A 7,730-nucleotide genomic window follows, 5' to 3' on the forward strand; every position below is an offset into this window, starting at 1 on the left:
ATTCTAAGTTGGATTCAGTTTCTGCACAAGAAAAAATAGAGCATGTGAAAAATAAATTGTACAAGCTCTATGATCATTATGCGATAAGCAAGATATTGCGAGTGCTTCTTCTAGTACTCTGACTACACCATATGAAGAAAGAAGTAAATCCAAAGGAACGGGATTCAAAATATTCGATGTAATTAATTTTATTTTTCTATTTATTTTTTCACTATTATTATTATTATTATTATTATTATTATTATTATTATTATTATTATTATTATTATTAGTTCTTAAGCGTATTGTCATGTGTTTAACTTATATGAATTCAAAGCATTTGAGAATGTATCTGCTTCCAATGATGGAAAATCAGAATTGGATATTTATTTAGAGGGACCAAAGCTTGATTTTGAGAAGTTTTGCGAAATGGATGTTATCATGTATTGGAAGATTCATTCTGGAAAATATCCGGACCTATCAGTAATGAAGCGAGATGTACTTAGTATCCCGATTACTACTATAGCATCAGAATCAGCATTCAGTATTGGTGGTCGTGTTCTCACCTAGTATAGAAGTTGCATCCATCATGAAAATGTCCAAATACTTGTTGCTACTCAAAATTGGTTGCACGACTTTACTCAAACTCAAAGTGGTAAGATTTTTTATGTAGATTTAATATTGTTCATTTTTAAAATATAGTTATTTGTTAATGTTTAACTAATCAACATTGCATATGAATTGCAGATGAAGATGAAGATGACAATGTTAAGACAACTTTATCAGAAGCGGATTTAGATATGTTTGACAATGTGTTGGTATTGGGTATGCTATAAGTGCCAGTGAAACATTTTTTAGGAGGAGTTTATTTCATTAAGGTATTTTTTATTTTTGTGATGACTGATGTCATTCATTTAACAACTTTTTATTATACAACATTACTTTAGCAATATTACTGGGACAATTTGGTTATGGACCTAAGATTTGATTAGACACTGCGTAGTAGTCTAATAGAGTATATTTTGGTTGTTGAGCTTTTATTTTTTATATTTGGTTGATCTATTAATAACTTGAAAAATTATTTAGTTTCTTGATTTTAATTGACAAAATTGCAATTATGATATATGATGTGTATACGGCAAAATCGGAGGGCCCAATTTCTCGTCATTAGGGCGTTTCAGAAGATCGTCTCGAAGCCTCGAGCCTACAAGGCCGTGACCGAGATTCCTCCCTCGAGTTTCGTCTATACCCGACCTAGGGACAATGGTAACCACGATCACGATAGGAAAGGGGGGGGGGGGGGTTCCCAAGGTGTTGCTGAGTTAATCTTTGAACATTTTGGTCATCAACATTTGGTATCTGCTGGTCTACTCTAAACCCTAATCAGGGTGTCATATCTAGTTGTCCCGTCCCCGTATCTGTGTAATTAATGTAATTTAGTGCTATGGTATTCCTTCCATGGCTTTGATTTGGTCGGGGTTGACCTCGATACCTCGTTCTGATATTAGGAAGCCTAAGAATTTTCCTGAGGTCACGCCGAATGCACACTTTTCAGGATTTAGCTTCATTCCGTACCGCCTGAGTATATCAGAGGCTTCTTTCAGGTGGTCGATGTGATCTTCTTTTCTTTTGGACTTGACCAACATATCATCTATGTAGACTTCCACGGTGTTGCTGAGTTAATCTTTGAACATTTTGGTCATCAACATTTGGTATCTCGCCCCTACATTTTTCAGTCCGAAAGGCATAACTTTCTAGCAGTACATTCCTTGGTGGATGATGAAGGTCGTCTTCTCCTGGTTCTTTTCTTCCATGAGGATCTGATTGTAGCCCGAGTAGGCATCTAAGAAACTCAGCAGTTCATGCCCGGCAATTGCGTCAATGAGCTGGTCGATATGAGGTAGCGGGAATGAATCCTTGGGGTATACTTTGTTTAAATATGTAAAGTCCATGTACATCCGCCACCTTTCATTCTTCTTTTTCACCATGACCACATTAGCGACCCATTGGGGGTATTTTGATTCCCTGATGGAACCATTTTCCAGTAATGTTTTGACCTTCTCGCGGACTGCTTTGTTTATTGCAAAATTGAACTTCCGCCTAACATGCCGTACCGGGGGGGTAGAACGGGTCTACGTTCAACTTGTGTGTGGCGATCTCCTTCGGGATACCTAGCATGTCTGCATGGGAAAAAGCAAACAAGTCTGCATTAGCAGTTAAGAATTGACGGAACTTACCTGGTTTTTAAAGCTTTTAGCCGATGTAGGATTTCTTGCGGTGGTCGTTATCATCAAGTTGGATGGGGTCGAGGTCTTCTATGGTTGATCCCGCGGCCTCTACTAATTTGGGATCTATGATGACGTCCTCTCTTTCATCACAACTCGACCTCGACCCTGTTAATTGTTATGCCTCTTTTGCTTTGCCCTTCATATGTTAGGTATTTGTATAATCCAGGGCGATGCAATAGCATTCTCGAGATGTGCATTGTTCTCCTCGTATGCTGAATATTCCCCACGGGGTTGGAAATTTGATAACTTGGTACAAGCTGGAGGGGATGGCCCTCATGGCGTGTATCTAGGGCCAACCTATTATGGCGTTGTATGTCGTATCCTAGTCCATGATGTAGAATGTGGTTTCCAGTTCTCGGGCATGACTTTCCCCGTGTGGTGTATTATGACTTATGTAAATCGTTGGTTTTGGTTTTCAGGGTAATCGGAATGAATTTGGAAGAACAACTCCCAGTTTGAAGCTTGAAATTTGAAAGGTTTGACCAATGTTTGACTTGCTTGTGTATGATCTCGGATCGGCATTTTTATGATATGGTTAGCTCCGTTAGGTGATTTGAGACTTGGGAGCGTGATCGGAATGCAGTTTGGAAGTCCGTGGAAGGTTTAGGCTTGAATTGGCGAAATTGAGATTTCGGCGTTTTCCGGTTGTTAGGTAAGATTTTGATATAGAGGTCGAAATGGAATTCCGGAAGTTGCAGTAGTTCCGTTGCGGCATTTGGGATTTGTGTGCAAAATTTCAGGTTATTCTGATGCAGTTTGGTTGGGTTTTTGATCAAAAGCGGAATTCGGAAGATTTTAGAAAGTTTGGCTTGAATCCGATGTGTTTTAGTTGATTTGATGTTGTTTGAAGTCTTTTGATGATTGGAACAAGTTTGTATAAGGTATTGGGTCATGTTGGAGCCTTTGGTTGAGGTCCCGGGGGCCTCAGGGTGATTTCGGATGGTTAACGGAGAGGTTGGAATTTTGTTGCAGCAGCTGATATTGCTGCTTCTGGTATTCTCGCATCTGCGGATTGGGGATCGCAGATGCGGCACCACAGATGCGGGTTATTTATCGCAGAAGCGAAAAAGGGCCAGACGTGCAGAGACCGCAGAAACGGTATTGTGACCATATCTGCGATACCGCAGATGCGAAAGTTTAGTCGCAGAAGCGGTGTGGGCTGAGTAAGTGAATTCCGCAGAAGCAGAGCTTTAGACCGCGTATGCGGTACCGTAGAAGCGGATTTTTGACCGCAGATGCAGGTATCCCTGGGCAGAACATATAAGTTATTTCATTACACGAGTTTGAGATATTCCACCATTTTTAACTTCGGCTTGAGAGCTTTTGGACGATTTGGAAGAGGGATTTCAAGGGAACTTCGTGAAGGTAAGGATTTTAGACCTAAAACACAATTCTATGGTAGTATTTCATGAATTTAGGGCTGTAACTAAAGGAATTAAAGGGCAAAAATGGAGGATTAGGGCTTGAGTTAAGAGGCCTTTAAATGGGGATTTGAGGGGTCATTTGGACTCCGATTTTAGTATTATTGATATGTATGAACTCGTGGGGGAGATAAGGAATCTATTGGTGTGAAACTTTCTGAATTTTGAGTTGTGGGCCCGGGGGTCGGGTTTTGGTAATTTCGGAATTTGCGCCCTTTAATAATTGTTTTCGCTTGGGCTTTGTTCCCCTTGCATATTTTGACATCCTCGTTCTGATTTTGGATAGATTCGACACGTGTGGAGGCCAATTCGAGGGGCAAAGGCGTCTCGAGCTAGAGATTTAGCCGGTTCGAGGTAAGTAATGATTGTAAATGCTGTCCTGAGGGTTTGAAACCCCGGATTTCACAACGTTGTGCTACTTTGAGGTGACGCACATGCTAGATGACGAGCGTGGAGTCGTGAACCGTTGGAGGTTGTGACTTGGTCCATCCCGTACGACTGTTAAGTCACGTATTTGATTTGAAATCTTATGATATTCCATATTTTAGAGATTGATATTATATTTTGGGTTGTATGCCATGTTTGGGGCCTTGTGCCGACCTGTTGAGACCCTTAAGGGCATTTTTACTAATCTTCCTCACTCTATTTGTTTTGAAAACATATCCTCAGTCATGTTTTACCTATTATTGTTTAAATCTCTTTTATCACTTTACTTCTTAAAAATGTGAAAACCGTTTGGGCTGAGTTCCCTGTTTTATTGATGGTCCGAGTGATCGTGAGGTTGATGACTGAGGTAGATCGAGGGTCTGATTGTGAGGTTAATGATTGAGAGGGGCCGAGGGCCTGGTTGTGAGGATTATATACTTATGGATCAGGCTGCACGCCGCAAATATATATATATATATGTATGTATGTATATATATATATATGTATGTATGTATGTATGTATGTATGTATGTATGTATGTATGTATGTATGTATATGGATCGGGCTGCACGCCGCAGCGATACATTGGATCGGGCTGCACGCCGCAACGATATAGCGCTTGGGCTGAAGGAACCCCTCTGGAGTCTGCACACCCCCGGTGAGCGCAGTCGACTATATTCATGGATCGGGCTGCGCCGCAGCGATATATGGATCGGGCTGCGCGTCGCAGCGGTTACTATATGGTACCTATTGAGTGTGAGTGCTGAGTGGAAGCGTTGATTGGTAAGAGTTGAGTCACGAGTGACTGAGAGGCCTGCCCGAGGGGCCATAGATATATACATACATGCACATGAGTGATGAGTTGCCTGAGGGGCCTGCTTATGAACTTATTGATTTTCACTCCTTTTTAAAGTGAGTTTCTATCGAATATGTTGATTTATTTACTGCTTTCACTCATATTTATACTGAGCCTCTGTCGAAAATGTTGAACAAACGTTTTATAAACATCTTTCATTTAAGCTGGGGTTTTACGAGATGTTCAGAATTAAATAATTGATTTGGCTTTGTTATTTCCACTGAGATTTTCATGTTATGAGGTGTTTATGATTCCCGTTTTGCCCGAGGGGCTGTTTACGAACTAAGTTTTGCTCGAGGGGCCGATTATGGTTTTCATCTCCTTTATTATAAATGGTATTGAACCCCTACGGAAATTGTTGGAAGGTATTTTCAAATGATTTTTACCAAAAGCTCGAATTTAAATGAGACGATTGACTCGTATTCTGTTTTGAAAACCTGTTGTGCTTATTGAGTTTATCATAAATGTGGATTCATCATTTCCTTCTACTCAGTCTTTATTTACTCTTATTACTTACTAGGTTGGAGTACTCACATTACTCCCTGCACCTTGTGTGCAGATTCAGGTATTTTCTGAGCTTGGTGGCAGTTTTCATCGGAGTTAGCAAGGTAGCTGCCTGGCGATCGCGGCTTTGCTTTCTCCCTCTTTATCCTTCCTTATGTATTCTTGTGACTTTCCGACCATTTCGGTCTTGATGCGGTTAGACAGTTGTAGTAGATGCTCATGACTAGTGACACCCCGATGTAGGGCTTGTATGTTATTTCCGCACTGTTCATTTAGACTTATATTATGAAACATTTGTTTAATTAATGGCTTTGAAATGGCTATTAATGATTAAAGGGTTAATATGGGTGTTGTGTCGGCTGACCTTGTCTTCACGAGAGGCGCCATCACGACCAGGTCTGAGTTTAGGGTCGTGATAGTGCAAGTACTCGATGGTGGATAATGCACGCCCCGCTCCCATCGTCTACCATAATGCATCTTACATCTGTATCTAATATTCGTAAAGTGATAACAAGGGCAACATAGTGAGGGAAAAGCAAACCATGGGTATCCGACTTATCGAAGATGATACTTTTTTCGAGTTCGTCATACCGTTCATGAGTGACGACCGTTTGAGCTTGTTGGTTGTGGTGAATTTTGCGTTGTTGATCGAGGCGTTGTCGTTGTAAGGCCCCGAAAAATTTCGCTTAGTAATTTAGGATTTCGTGGTGCCACGTAGGATAATTGCAATATTTTTTTGTGCTATTAACATGGTGGGCATCAATTGGACTTGATAAATAAGTGTACGAGTCTTATGGTAAGTAATTTGGGGCCCGAGGAAAGGCCTAAGCCTAAGTCAAACTGGAAAATTTCATAATAGGCTAAGATTCCAAATGATTTTGCACAAGTCTACACTTTGAACAAGCATATCTAAATATGTATAAGGTTTTGTGTGATGAACAACCTATCATATGAAAGGCCTTCGAGTCTAGTTTCCAACGCTTCAAATCGTTCGTCATTTGGACATTCCTACACAAAGTTATGATCAAATTACCAAAGGCTGGAAAAATGCGATCCTGTGTCAAATCTCCGATCGCAAATCTGTCGCATTTTTGACTCTGCAATCGCAGATCTGTCGCAGATTGGGCCAGTGTTGCCCAGTTTTGGGCACCTATTTCGCAATGCATTCTGTGGCCCACATTCTTGATTTGCGGTCCATTCTGCAATCGTAGACCCGATTTCTGAGGCTTATTTTTCCTATTTTTATAACTCGACCCCATTTTAATATATAGTCTTTGGGGCTTCATTTGGGGCCATTTTCTACTAATTTTAGAGAGAGTTGAGAGCATATAGAGAGAGAAAGAGAGAGAGAAGGAGCCTAGCTTCATAATCACCCATCTCTTGCTCAAGTCTTCAAGAATCAAAGAACCCAATCACATGTTCTTCATCTAAGAGGTAAGGTTCTATACATTAGACTTTAATTTCGAGTTTGGGGCATAAGATGGGATATTGAGGTATGATTCTTGGGTGTAATAGCATTCTGTATACATGCATGTACAAATTAGATTTGTGGGAAGATTGTTGAACATAAATAAGTAAAGATTGGGTTGGGGAAATGAAGGGAACCTTGTAAAAGAGATTTGAAATCAAGATGCTCAACTAGTATTTGATAAAATGCTCAAATAAGCTGAAACCATGAATACCTTCCTAATTTGTGTTCAATTGTGTTATGTCTCAAAGTAGATTGGGATTGTTAGAATTTCCGGAACGTCGTAGTAACTTAAGGAAAGCTTAAACAAGGTATGTATGGCTAAAACCTCCTCTTCTTAGAAATTGAGCTCCCATGGTGTCCATGTAAAATTGTAAGTCCGGAATTTGATTGATGTAGTATTTATTATTTCAAAGGAATTGGTGTTGCAAGAATATATGTGAAAAGTGTGTCCCAAGATGTTCAATATGCTAATCTTGATAAATTGGTGATATGTGAAGAATGTGAACTATATGCTAAATTGCCTAGATTTCGAGTCAAGTTTAAATTGTGATTATTACGCCAAATCATGTGAATCTCTCTCTATGCTTACAACTTTAATTGCTCTTGTATGTGCCCATTATCTTAAATTGAAAGCTTGATGTTGAAAGTGAAAGAGATGTGGAATGTGAGTTGTGAAATGTGGCCTGGCGCCAAGTATAATGTGAAAATTATGGCCCTAAGTGCCTATGAGTTGATACATGTGAAACCAAAGATTGAAGTGAGATGATTAATGGAGAAATGGTAAC

The sequence above is a fragment of the Nicotiana attenuata genome, chromosome 9, assembly GCF_001879085.1.
Source record: "Nicotiana attenuata strain UT chromosome 9, NIATTr2, whole genome shotgun sequence".
NCBI classification, from domain to species: domain Eukaryota; kingdom Viridiplantae; phylum Streptophyta; class Magnoliopsida; order Solanales; family Solanaceae; genus Nicotiana; species Nicotiana attenuata.